Source organism: Pelodiscus sinensis, unplaced genomic scaffold, assembly GCF_049634645.1.
Source record: "Pelodiscus sinensis isolate JC-2024 unplaced genomic scaffold, ASM4963464v1 ctg35, whole genome shotgun sequence".
In the NCBI taxonomy this organism is placed as follows: Eukaryota; Metazoa; Chordata; order Testudines; family Trionychidae; genus Pelodiscus; species Pelodiscus sinensis.
Genome location: NW_027465908.1, coordinates 7,571,481 through 7,584,367, shown reverse-complemented (window position 1 = coordinate 7,584,367; position 12,887 = coordinate 7,571,481). Strand labels below are relative to the sequence as shown.

Sequence of the window (12,887 nt, the reverse complement as noted above, 5' to 3'; positions counted from 1 at the left end):
TCTGCCGGGTAGGCCTGGCAGTAACCAGGGCTGGGATCAATATCTTGGGGCCCTCACACATAGAACCGGCTCGAGCCCCACCCAGTAATCTGGGAAATTCATGCACCCCTGGGCGCCTCTGAGAGGCAATGCTTCCCCACTCGCAAGCACCGAGTCTGAGGTAGGAAAGAAACATTTAATGAAACAAAAAGGCTGTGTCTACACTGGGCCACTTATTCCGGAAAATCAGCCGCTTTTCCGGAATAAGCTGCGAGCTGTCTACACTGGCCCTTGAATTTCCAGAAAAGCAACGATGTTGAACTGTACAAAATCAGCCGCTATTCCAGAAAAACTATTCTGCTGCCGCTCGGGCATAAGTCCTTATTCTGGAACACTGTTCCGGAAAAGGGCCAGTGTAGACAGCCCAGTAGTCTTTTCCGGAAAAAAGCCCCGATCGCGGAAATGACGATCGGGGCTCTTTTCCGGAAAAGCACGTCTACATTGGCCACGGACGCTTTTCCGGAAAAAGGGCTTTTCCGGAAAAGCATCTTGCCAATGTAGACGCTCTTTTTCTGGAAATACTTATAATGAAAACTATTCTGTTTTAAGCATTTCCGGAAATTCATGCCAGTGTAGACACAGCCAAAGAGAAGTCATACGGCATTAACATGAGCCAAGCCCCCACCCCAGCCAAGAATCGCCCGAAGTCCAAAAAGTCTGACACGCCAAAGGTCTCTGTCCTTGGTCCGTGCCACCGAGAGTCCCAAAGTTCACCCACAGGGTTTCACCTCCCAACCTGGGTATAAATGGGGGTGGGAGGGGATAGATAGGAGGCACCTTATACGAAACTCCACCACGCTCCACCAGCTGTCTCGTTCCACGCCTCTGGACGCTCCACTGGGCACCAGCCACCGCTCCACGCCATGCAGCTGATGGCCGCTCTTCATCTGCCGCCACTCCTCGCTATGCCTCTGGTCGCCGCTCCTCACCTGCTGCCGCTCCACGCCACGCCACTGGTGGCTGCTCCTCACCTGCCACTGCACCGCTCCACGCTGCTGGTGGCCGCTCTTCGCCTGCCGCCGCTCCACGCCACACCACTGGCTGCCACTACTTCACTGCGGCAACAGGTCTGGCACTCAGCCAAACCAGTGATTTCAGCTCTCAGTGATTTCAACTCTTTAGCCACCAGCTGGACTAGCAAATGAATCCAGCTTTCACTGGACTAGCAACAGAAACGACTCTTCAGGGAGTCTGGTTTAAGTCTATCTTTAAAACAAAAGGAAAAAGGCACAGATTGGGCCAGTCTTATAGCTCACAGATGGCAGGTGTAAAACACGCTGACTCAAATCTTTTAACCATTTCCCCCAGCTCTAGCCACTCAATTCTGGAAGGGGGGAGGCTTGTTCTTCCGAGACCCCTTACCATGATGGTGGTGTCTCTCCTGCGAGCACTGGTGGCATGTTTTACAGTTCCCACATTTAGGGGTAGCATGATTAGTGACCCCCACAACAGTCCCAAATTATATACAATTCTCCACATTCCATTCCAACACTGACCCTCCATCAGCCCTGGCTGAATGGGATTTCCATAGCCACACCTCAGATTCCCTTCTGAGCAGTATTTACATGTCAACAGTTAACAGTTAATTACCTTGCAGAGCTAAACAACTGTAGTGGGCACACCCACCCCTCCTTTTAGCTGGCTGACAGCAAGCAGCAGTTCAGCCCCTGCTTACACTCTGATATCTGCTTTGCAGCATGGCAATTGCTGGGGGAAAAGAAAGGGGAGCCAGGTCTGTCTCTTTTGGGAGAGCAGGTAGGAAGAGGGAGGGGCCACTGAGCCCCCTGACAGTGAAAACAATTGGGCTATGTCTACGCTGGCAGGTTCTTGCACCAGAAATATGCAAATGAGGCTAAGCGTAGCGGCATTGCACAAGAGGGTTTTTCTTGCACAAGAAGGGGCTGTGTACATGCTTCTTCTGGTGCAAGAGCCTCTTCCACAACAATGGTGGCTCATTAGAAATGCAAATGAGGCTCACCCACTCCCTTGGCCACTTGCCGCTGCTCCTACCAGCCGCCCGCCAGCCACTCCCTCCAGCCGCCCCATCCATGCTGCTGTGGGTGCCAGTGTCTCACCACACTGTGAAATCAGACCAGAGACGGACACTGTCAGTAAACACTCATATCGGAAACGCTCCTCTGGATGCTGGGCCCACCAGAGCCGTGTGCCGCTGCCATCTGCCTGCTCCGTGGACGTCTTCCCATTGCAGAGCGCGCGCCGAGCCAGACTGTGACTAGACAGCCCCTCTCTGGGCACCCAGGGGCTACGTCGACACTGCAGGCTTCTTGCTCAAGAATGGCCGTTCTTACGCAAAAACTTGAGGAGCATCTACACTGCGCATGCGTTCTTGCGCAACTAAATTTACGGCAAAACGTAGGAAGAGAAGGCTTCTTGGGCAAGAGTTAGTCCTCTCCCCATGAGGAATAAACCCTCTTGTGCAAGAGCTCTTGTACAAGAAGGTACAGGAAGTCCCCGGGTTACGTACAAGATAGGGACTGTAGGTTTGTTCTTAAGTTGAATTTGTACGTAAGTTGGAACTGGTACATATTGTAGGGGAAACTCTAGCCAAACATTTCTCCAGAGCTCAGTTTTATTCTCCCACACCTCACTTCCCTCAGTCCTTTATTCTCAAGCTGAGGTGTCTGCTGAGAAAAGCCGTTCCGCGTCTCCCTGGTCTGCTGGGGGGGGAGCAGACAAGGGAGATGCGGAGCGGCTTTTCTCGCCGCGGAGGACACGGGCGGCGAGACCGCGGCGCGTCTCGGTGGTCTGCTGGGGTGGGGGACGCAGCTAGTGCAGTGTTGCCTCACCCCATTTGTAAGTAGGGATCCAATGTAAGTCGGATCCATGTAAGCCGGGGACTGCCTGTAGTATGAATGGGCAACAGGGTTTTTTCGTGCAAGAAATCCCTATGGCTAAAATGGCCATCAGAGATTTCTTGCACAAGAGAGTGTGTACACTGCCACTGACATTCTTGCACAAAAGCACATGGCAGTTTGGATGTGCTCTTGAACAAGACATTTTGCACAAGCACTCTTGCATAAAACAGTTCTTGTGTAAGAAGCCTGCAGGGTAGATGTAGCCAAGGGGTGTTTGGGTTTGTTACCGGCACTGAGCTTTGTACAACAGCCCAGGGGACATTGTGAAAAGCCAAAACCTTCCAGCCCTGGATGTCCTTGGCCAGCCAGCGAGTGGCACAAAGGTTCCTGGCAGTGCTGGCTTTGGGTAGTTTGAAACAAACCCTGCAAGTCAAACGAGGTGGCTGAGTGGCGGAGTGGTTAAGGCAATGGACTACTAATCCGTTGTGCTGTGCATGCAGGGGTTCAAATCCCATCCTTGTTGGGTGTTTGCAGCCCTTCCTCTTGCTTCTCCCAGATCTCTCTTCAGTTCAGTGCCAGCCCCTCCTGTAACCCTGCCTGCCCCAGCCCCTCCCACTGCAGCCTGGGGAAAGGGGAAATCTCCACAGAGACACTCCCAGCTGGGACCCTCCATCCCTTCTGCCCTCAAGGGGAAACCTCACAAAGGAGATTCCAGGCAGCCAGGCCAGGGGGGTCTCTGAGATGCCCCAGCCCTGCAGCCTGTCCCACCTGGCTGTTGCCATGGGTCCTCTGTGAGGTCACTGCCTCCCAGCCAATGAGCTGAGGTGCTACACAAGGCCCTTGTGATGTCACTGCTGCCTGGCAGGCTCATGTCCTGCCCCTGGCAGCCCCTTGTTGTGTTTGAGTGAGCTGCTCTCCCACTCTTGGGCTCTCAGTGCGGGTTCTTGCTATGTCCATTGTCACAGAAAAATGAGTCATCCTGTAGCACCTTAGGGACTAACAAGTAGGTATATTGGGAGCTTTCGTGGGCCCAACTCACTTCGTCTGATGAGCAGGGCGATGGAGTTTATTTCCCTCTGCTCAACTGATAGGAGGCTTCAGCAGTTTCATTTTGTCACTTTGTGACAGATCTCCACCCCTTTAATTTAAGTTTCATGAAATTGATTTATGGGTACACATATGCAGAACTCGAAGATGCTTTGGGCAAATTACCTCATGTGACCGATCAAACTGAATGGCACAATCTGCTGGATCTTTCTCTTTTTGGTGCACGTATCGCTCGTGTGTGTCAAGTTAGAAATATGGGGCAGGGAATGCTTTATGATTTTAAAAGTACAAATGAAAGACAAATGAGGGCGTTTCCCTCAGGCTACGTTTACACTGCAGGCTTTTTGCACAGGAACTGTTTTGCGCAAGAGTTCTTGTGCAAAAGGTCTTCCACAAGAGAGTGTCCACACTGCCATGTGCTTTTGTGCAAGAGATGTGCTTTCGCACAAGAGTGTCCATGGCAGTCTGGATGCTCTTGCACAAGAAAGCTGATAGACATTTTAGCCATAGTGCTTTCTTGGGCAAGAAACCCTTGTTGCCTGTTTACACTGCCTTCTTGCTGAAGAGCTCTTGTGCAAGAGGACTTATTCCTTGTGGAGAGAGGAATAACTGTTGTGCAAGAAGCCCTGTTGTCTGATGCTTTACTGTAAATTTACTTGCGCAAGAACACACATGCAGTGTAGATACCCTGCAAGCTTTTGCTCAAGAACAGCTGTTCTTGCGCAGAAAGCCTGCAGTGTAGACGTAGCCTCAGTGTCTGGGTGATCACTTGTAAACAGCCTCTTTTGTCCATTATGTCTTAGCACCGTGGTCACCAACCAGTAGATCGTGAGCTATCGGTAGATCTCAGGGGCTCTAAGAGTAGCTCTTGAGCCCTCTCTGAACTGTGCACCTGCGCAGTACATTTACATTAGATTTCCTCATTTGAGGAGCAGCTGCTCACCGAGCAACAACACAGGTGAGTAGTTGCGAGGTATGGTGGGAGCTGGGAGGTCGGGAGGGCTGAAACACCCCAGCCAGCTGACTGTGGCTTTCACAGCTGGAGCTAGGCGCAGCCTCCCTGGGCTGAGCGCAGGGCAGCCGGGCTGGAGGGAGAGAAGCAGCTGCCCAGCCAGCTGGCCATGGTGCTCAGCCAGGGAGCACCACGCTCCACGTGGGCTGGCACAGAGGAGAAGCTGCCTGGCCTGCTGGCTGTGGCGTTCAGCCAAGAGGCTAAACTGCGCTCCAGCTGATTGGGCGGCTTCCCCTCTGCGCCTGCCCATGTGGAGTGTGGTGCTCCCTGGCTGAGCGCCATGGCCAGCTGGCCAGGCAGCCGCTTTTCTTCGCTCCAGCCCGGCTGCCCTGCGGTCAGTCCGGAGGGAGTGCGGGTCAGAGGCTTCCCTCCGTGGCTGGTGTAGGGAACTCCCTGCCCCCCACCTTGTTTCCTATCCTCTGCCCCAAACTTGTCCCCCGCCTTCCTGGCCCCCTGTTCCCTCTCCCTTGCCCCCCCCCCCGACGCCGCTCCAGAAACCTTCCCCCCCTGCAGAAACCAGTTCCTTCTGGCACCCTGTCTCCTACTACAGAAACCTGTCCCCCTGCTCTCCTCTGCAGAAACCTGGCCCCCCCAGCACCCTGTCCCCTGCTGCAGAAACCTGTCCTGGCACCCTGCCCCCTCTCCCCTGCCCTCACTGGCACCCTGTTCCCTGCTCCAGAACCCACTAGCACCCCTCCCCAGTACTGTGTCCCCTGCTCCCAAATGACTTTTCTATGGGTCAGTGACACCTGACTCAAGGCAGGTTCCCTGCCATTCTCATAAATAAAGACAATGCAGAAACGTTTTGTGTTTAACATAGTATTCTATTTAAAAATGAAGCCTGGCCAACAAACCCACAATTGGGGCCAAGCCCCCATCTGGCCACAACCACTCCTGCCCTCCCCCTTCCCCAGACCCTAGATCTGAGCCTATCAAACACTGGAACCCCCTGCCCTCAGCCCCTCCCATACCCCAACCCAAATTCCTGCACTCTCACATCCGCAAGCCTGTGGCTTGCTTAGAATCCCAACACTGCCCAGCCTGGAGCCCCCTCCCCGAGCCAGTGTCCCCTTCTCCACCTCCTCCTCCATCCAGATTTCCTCCCAGAGCTTGCACCTCTCACCCCTTCCCACACCCAAATCCCTCATTCCCACCCCAGAGACTATACAGCCTGTCTCAACACAGGGGAGGGGAGGAGAAGGAGAAGGAGAAAATAGCCAAAAAGGGCACCATGGCTTAGCTGGCTAAAGTGCCTGTCTTGTAAGCAGGAGATCCTGGGTTCAAATCCCAGTGGTGCCTTGTTACCTTTGCTCATGTTTTCCTGTGTGCTTCTGAGACAGAGAAGAGGCCTCCCATGGAGCTGCTGGTTCAGGAAAAGGCTGATTGGGGAGGTGCATTGGGAAGAAGGAAACCACAAGCCTGGAGCAGGTGCAGAGGCTGCTGTGACTGGCACTGGCAAGGCAGGGCTCTGACTCCAATTGCTGGGACAGGAAAGCCAGCACCACATGCCCTTGTCATTCCCTTGGGGTATCACTGCCCAGAGAGCCTGTGAGGGATGCAAATGTAGACACTCAACATTGGAAATGAAGCTGGGATTTAAATATCCTGCACTTCATTTGCATATTCACAGACTGGTGCTATTTGAAAATACTTTATTTTGCAATACAAAACGCTGTTGAGATTCGCTTATTGCGGGAGAAAACCCTTCGTCAGAACTAACCCTTAAACCTCATTTCATAAGGAGTAAGGGGGATTTTGAAAGAAGGGTTTTCTTTCCAAAGAGCTGTGTCTAGACAGCGCCTGGTAGTTCAAAATAGGGTATTTCAAAATAGCAGCCAGACATGATTATGCAAATCTCCACTTCATTTGCAATGTCACTCAGCTGAATTTGCATTTCTCTCTGGAAAGAGGAATGACGTGTAGACAAACCCTCACATAGGGGAGATGCAGAGATCAGAATTTCCCCGCCTCCCTCAGCTTGTCTGGCTCCTTTGCCCCATTTCCTGCCTCCCTCCCTGAGCTGACCCAATGGCCGAAAGGGACAGCAGCTGCTGCTGGGTAAGGAGTGGGGGGGAGAAGAGCAGTAACAAGACCCTGGAAGCAAGAAGGACCTTCCCTGGCCACCCACCATTCAGTCTGACAAGTCTGAAGGGGGAATTTGACTGACAGTCTCCTCTGGGCTAGAATTCCAGCTCCCACAGCGATCACTGGAAAGGGGCAGCCCAGTAGGGACTGAAAACCACTGCTCCAGGTGAGGTTTGAATTCACACCCTCAGCATGTCTCCTATGCACACTGCTTTATCAATACTGCGCACTGACCCATGGCGCCACTGGAGCAGACATTTCAGAGTTTTCTCCAAAGTCCTTACATTGAGAAAGTGAAGCAGCACAAAGTAGAATTGAGCCAGAGGGGCAAGAAGATCAATTCTCAAGGATTTACACAAACCAACATTTCCCCAGCACATCCCCATCAGCCCACAGCCCTGTTCCATATCTAGGGCCAGCACTGGGTGGGCTGTAGTCAAAGAGGCAGCGACTCACAGGAAGAAGTCGGGGGCGGGGCTAATGAGATGATCTTGATTTGTCAATACCAAGCTGTGATCAAAAACAGCAAGGTAAGGATTGAACACCAGGGAAGTTACTGCCACATGCCAGCACCTGCCAAAGCCTGGGATTGAACCAGGGACCTTTAGTCTAATGCTCTCCCCACTGAGCTACTTTGGCTGTGGGACATGGATCTCTCTAGCCTGTAATTCTCTGTCTGGGATGTTTGGCAGCCGGGCTGCACACAGTGGACATCGTCATGCCCAGCCCAGGAAGGCCAGACTGGCCTTTCCACAGCGCCCCTCCCCCACAGCCCGGAGCCAAGGTTCCCTCTAAGCCAGGCCTGGGCAATACAGGCCAGCGGGCTGGATCCAGCCCAACATGGCAGCAAGAAGCCTCAGGCAGATTCCCTGCTCGCCCTGCCCCCACGCACAGCTGAGAGAAGGGGCTGCTGGGCCCTTTGTGTCTCTCAGCTGCAGAGGAAAATGCTTCATGCCTGGGCCCTGCTCCAGGCTTGTGTGTGGCCAATGGGAGCTGCCTGCTTGAAGCCCTGGCCAGTCCCCACAAGCTCTTATTCACCCAGACGTATGACCTGTACCCTCTGCGCAGGGAAGTAGCTTCCTCAGAAATGTGCTTGGCTGCTGGGAGTGTCTCCCAGCCACCGCCTGCCTCTGGCACCCCAGCGCCTCCCTTCCCTCAACCTGCTGGGCCTCCCTGTGATGGAAAAGGGCAGAGACTTGGCAGATTTCATTAACACAGATAAGGTTGGCTTCCCTGACTGGGAATCGAACCCAGGCCACAGCAGTGAAAGTGCTGGATCCTAACCACTAGACCACCAGGGAGATGCCTCTGGGCCCCTCAAAGGGAGGTTCCTCTGTTTCCTCCCCTAGCTGGACCTTGGCAAGTCGAACGTCCCCCAAGTGTCCCCCAGAATAGTTGTGAGCACAAGGCGGAGACGATCCTGCCAGGATGAGGGCCAGAGGCTGAGCAGCTCACAAGGGTCATTCAGCAGCAGCACACGGCTGCCATCCCCCAGCCCATCGTGGGCTTGTGCGTCTCCCCCTCCCACCGCCCTGCTGGGAACACAAACAGGACTTTTCCCTGGGGAAAGAACAAACTCTCTGGTTTCTCTGTGGGGAATGTAGAACTGGGGAGGGGCTGAGGGGAGGAGGAGGTGGGCGAAAAGGGGAGGAAGGAGGAGGGGGGGATGGGGCTGGGACTGGCGCCTGCCTCGGATGATCCCACTGCCGCATGCTCAGGGACCTCGGCAGCCGTGCGGTGCCTCTGGAAGGAGGAAGCTGGAGGAGCAGGAGCAAGTTTGGGTTCAGGGGGTGGCTGCTGGGCCTCTGAAGCAGGCGACTAGCAGTTGGCAGCAGCTCTCTGTGCCGGGCACGTGCTCCCGGCCTCCTGGAGATATTGAGCCTCCCTCTGTGGCTGGGCTGGGGAGCCAGGCCCCTGCAGGCAGTCCGGGGGCAGCGGGAATTTGGGCATCAGGTCACCCCATTAGGGTGAACAAACATTTTGTTACTAACTCTTTGGCCAACTCAGCTTGCTGCGGGGGAAGGAATTCTCTCTTGTTAACTCTGTGCCCTCAGGAAGGGACCAAACCAAATAGGGGCCAGGCCCCACCTGGGGACTCCAACCTCAATCCTGAGACCAAGGGGTTTACAAGCCAAATAATCAAAGTTTGCTTCACTTCTCCTTCCCACAACCCTGCAGAACCTCAAAGGCCACAGACCCAGCGGCTGGGGGAGCCGTGCACTCCTCTCCCATCAGCCTTTTCCTGAACCAGCAGCTCCATGGGTGGCCAGGGGAGGCCTCTTCTGTGTCCCAGAAGGAGCTAGGAAAATGTGAGCAAAGGCAGCAATAAGGCACCACTGGGAGTTGAACCCAGGATCTCCTGTTTACTAGACAGGTGCTTTAGCCAGCTAAGCCATGGTGCCCTCTGGATGCTCTTTGGTAAAACTGTTCTATTCTATGGTCCCAGACAACACCTTTGACTCCCAAAGTGCAGCCATTCCCCATTTCCCTCCAGCCCTGGCACTGTCTGGCACGCTGGGCACAGAAAGCTACAGCTCAGTGGGCAGAGGCTCTAACGTGCACATCTCCCCCAGCTGCTGGGACTCTAGAGTTGGCCTTGAAGTTTGGCACAGTTGGGAGAGGGAGAAGTGCAGCAAACATTGATCATCTGGCTTGTAAACCCCTGTGTCTCAGGGTCTGGGTTGGAGTTGTGGAAACCATTTCATATTTAGCTAGAAGCCATCTTGTATAACAGAAACCATTTCAGCTTCTTGCTTCTGCACATAGACCAGAGTGAACTTTCTGTCACCCGGTGTGAGAGGCCTACAGGATGGGCTACTGGAATGTGTTAATTGAGCTGGTTGAGAGAGACGCTTCACTCCCTCGCACCTGCCCTCTATCTTGCTGAGAACGGGTTCACTTTTCTAAGTTTCATTGATGATTTCTGTAATTGGATGCCTTGACGTCAGACTGTTTGGTTAAGGGTATAAAGATACTAGGGTTGATTGTATTAGCAGCCTTACTGGGCCCGGCTCTGCTGGGAACACGTTTGGCACTTTGTGCCTTATTGAGCAATAAAGCTGTTTATTAGCCGCCAAACCAGAGAGAAGCTTTTGCTTCAACAGAGACCGCAGGGGGCCGGCCTCCTTTGGTTTGGTCCCGTCCAGAGGGCACAGAATGAACAAGAGAGAATTCCTTAACCCCACAGCAATCTGAGCTGGCCAAAGGGTTAGTAACAGAATAGTTTCCCAAGTTTAATGTCAGGCAAAAAAACCCCTCTGTGGTATTGTGGTTTTTGTGTTTTTTTAACACGCAGCAAGTCCTTAGTTCAAAGGCAGGTAGAAACACGGGCTCTTGAGGTGTCGTTTCTGATGGGACAGGCATGTTCTACTCTGAGCTGGGGGTCTTAGGGCTTGGGTAGCTTTCCTTCTTCTTGCTGGTCTCCTTCTTGGACCCCAGTTTATATAGTGAAAATTGAGTCCTGCTAAGCAATATCTTAATCAATTATTTTAGCATAATTTTACTAACCAGTCATAAGATACTATTGTGATTTACCGAACCAATCATACTCCACCACCTTAGTTGGTTTACATGTAGCAAAATTAATTATACAGCAGACAGAAACAGATCCAAACCAGACAGCGACCACACAGACAAACAATGGGAAAGGGAGGACAAGAATCATAGAATGCCCATTGCACAACCACAACTATTAGTAAGCAGTCTTTTGCCAGTCAAAACGGTGTTTAACTAAGTTTTCTCTACCCATCTTGAGATCTGTTTCTTATCTGGTACCAGTGGGTGCCATTAGGACAGGATCCCCTTCTCACAGTCTAGTCTGACATTATTTCAGTGTCATTTAGCTGGAATATGAGCATGTGACTCCAGGCTTTACAGCTAATTGCTGCTGCTCTTCAGTCTGGCTGCAGAAGAAGGCTTTAGTTTAGACCTACTGAATAGCGACAGGCCTTCCAATAGGGTTACAGCAGAACCATATTGTTACAGATGACCTTTCCAGGCCAAAGATAGAAGGAAACCCTCAGGGGTGTTTCTAGACCAAGGTTCATTCAATTGGTTTGTTTTTTTGTGGATCTGCCCTGACCGCACCCCTAGAGACTCTGGAACAAAGAAGACACACGAGAAGAACCCAACTTTCTTCCTTTTGCTGTGACATGGATGGATCTAGTTCAGGTTTCACTCAGGGGGTCCGTCTGCATGTGAAATACCTGTGACAGCCCCTGTGCTCCTCTGCCCCTCATCAGCAATGCCACCTGCTTGAGGGAGCAGTTGCCCTGAGACTTGCAGAAGGGACAACCTGGACAAAGGAAGGGGCAGCACTCAGGACTTTGAATCTTGCAATCTGAGTTCAAATCTCAGTGGGACCTACTGTGGTGGGCTTGTTATTGTGAGGTTTTTCCCACTGCACAGCTATGTCTATGCTGTAGGCTTTTTGCACAAGACTGGACGTTCTTGTGCAAAAACTAGCGGAGTGCTTATCCTGCATGTGCATTCTTGCACAAGAAAATGTACAGTAAACCATTGGAAAAGAGGGCTTCTTGCACAAGAAGGCAGTGTGCACAGGCAAGAGGGATTTCTTGTGCCTAAAACAGCCATTAGAGCTTTCTTGCACAAGAGAGTGTCCACAGATGCTCTTTATAAGTAGATAAACCATTTCATAGATCTGGAAGGAACTTTGAGCAGTTATCTAGTCCACTCCCCATGCTCATGGCAGGGCCAAGAGCCATCCGTGATAGATTTGCCTAAGATGTTTCTAAATGGCCTTTTCAAGGATTAAGTTCATAACTCTGAGTTTAGCAGGCCAAGGCTCAAACCACTGAATTATTCCTTCCTGTTGGACCAAACCGCATGGCAGTGTGGATGTGCTCTTGAGCAAGAACTCGTGCTGAGAACAGTGCTCCCTGTGCACTGGCCTTCTGTCTGGGTGCTGGCAGAGGGGTGAGAAGTGGCGGGTACCAATGGGTAAGAGGTGCCAAGGTGCATGCAGAGAAGCCAGCATCTACTTCTCTGCAAGTGATCTCACTGTGCACACCTCAGCTTTTCAGAAACACTCTCTTCTTGTCTGCGCCTAACACCAGTGTTAGTGTTTGCTCCTGGGGGGTCCTGTCTGGGGGGAAATGGCAGTTCCAGGGGACACTTGTCCAGTGTTCAAACATCTCACAGATAACATGGCGAAAAGGAAGCCAAAGAGACTTGCACTTACTGGGAAACATCAAAAATGCCACCTCAAATGGGACTTGACCCTCCAATCACTAGATTAGGAAACCAATGCTTTGTCCCTTAGGCCACAGTAGTGACACTGAAAACACAAAAATTCCCTCTTCCAAATACACATTCTTCAACTTTTAGATGATGATTCGAGCTGTTGGAAGGAGCCAGAAACACAGGAAGGGCTGAAAATCAGCTCTCAGGAGGCACCTCTCTCTCAAAGCCAGGGGCTTGTCTCCCACAGCCGCAGCCTCAGCAAGGAGCCGCACTGGTGTTCACGCTGCTCCTGGGGAAAGGAACGGGTCCCACAGGATCTGGGGCTGGCAGGGAATGGGCAGTTGTCACTGAACGGGAAGGATAAAATGCAGCCACATTGCTGAGGGCAGGGAGAGCAGCTGATGCTGGCTGGTGGTGCCGTGGGACGTCCCTGTCCCTGGGGGAGCTCTGCAATGTGACCCTGGCTCCCGAGGCAGCAAGTGCAGAATCCCCCTCGGTGAGCACAAGAGGCTCCGACCGGCCTGGTCTGAATCCGGCTGAAGGGCCCAAATTCCCCAGTGCTGGAGTGTCAGAGCCCCTGTCAACCAGCCCCATGTTTGTCCCCTCTCCCACCAGGCAGGGCAGGGCCCACGCTTCTACTAGGAGTCCCAGGAGGGAGTTACAGGCCCGTTGCTTGCACCCAGAGC

The 12,887-nt window shown here is 52.7% G+C and overlaps 3 non-coding genes across 3 annotated transcripts; 1 reads left to right on the top strand and 2 right to left on the bottom strand.

The window, feature by feature from the left end:
- Window positions 1-6,139: 6,139 nt before the first annotated feature.
- TRNAT-UGU (transfer RNA threonine (anticodon UGU)) lies at window positions 6,140-6,213 on the top strand. The gene has a single exon. It is a non-coding gene; the product is annotated as a tRNA-Thr (tRNA).
- A 2,015-nt stretch (window positions 6,214-8,228) lies between these two features.
- TRNAE-UUC (transfer RNA glutamic acid (anticodon UUC)) lies at window positions 8,229-8,300 on the bottom strand. Its single transcript has one exon. It is a non-coding gene; the product is annotated as a tRNA-Glu (tRNA).
- Window positions 8,301-9,327: 1,027 nt separating this feature from the next.
- TRNAT-AGU (transfer RNA threonine (anticodon AGU)) lies at window positions 9,328-9,401 on the bottom strand. Its single transcript has one exon. It is a non-coding gene; the product is annotated as a tRNA-Thr (tRNA).
- Between the last annotated feature and the right edge of the window lie 3,486 nt (window positions 9,402-12,887).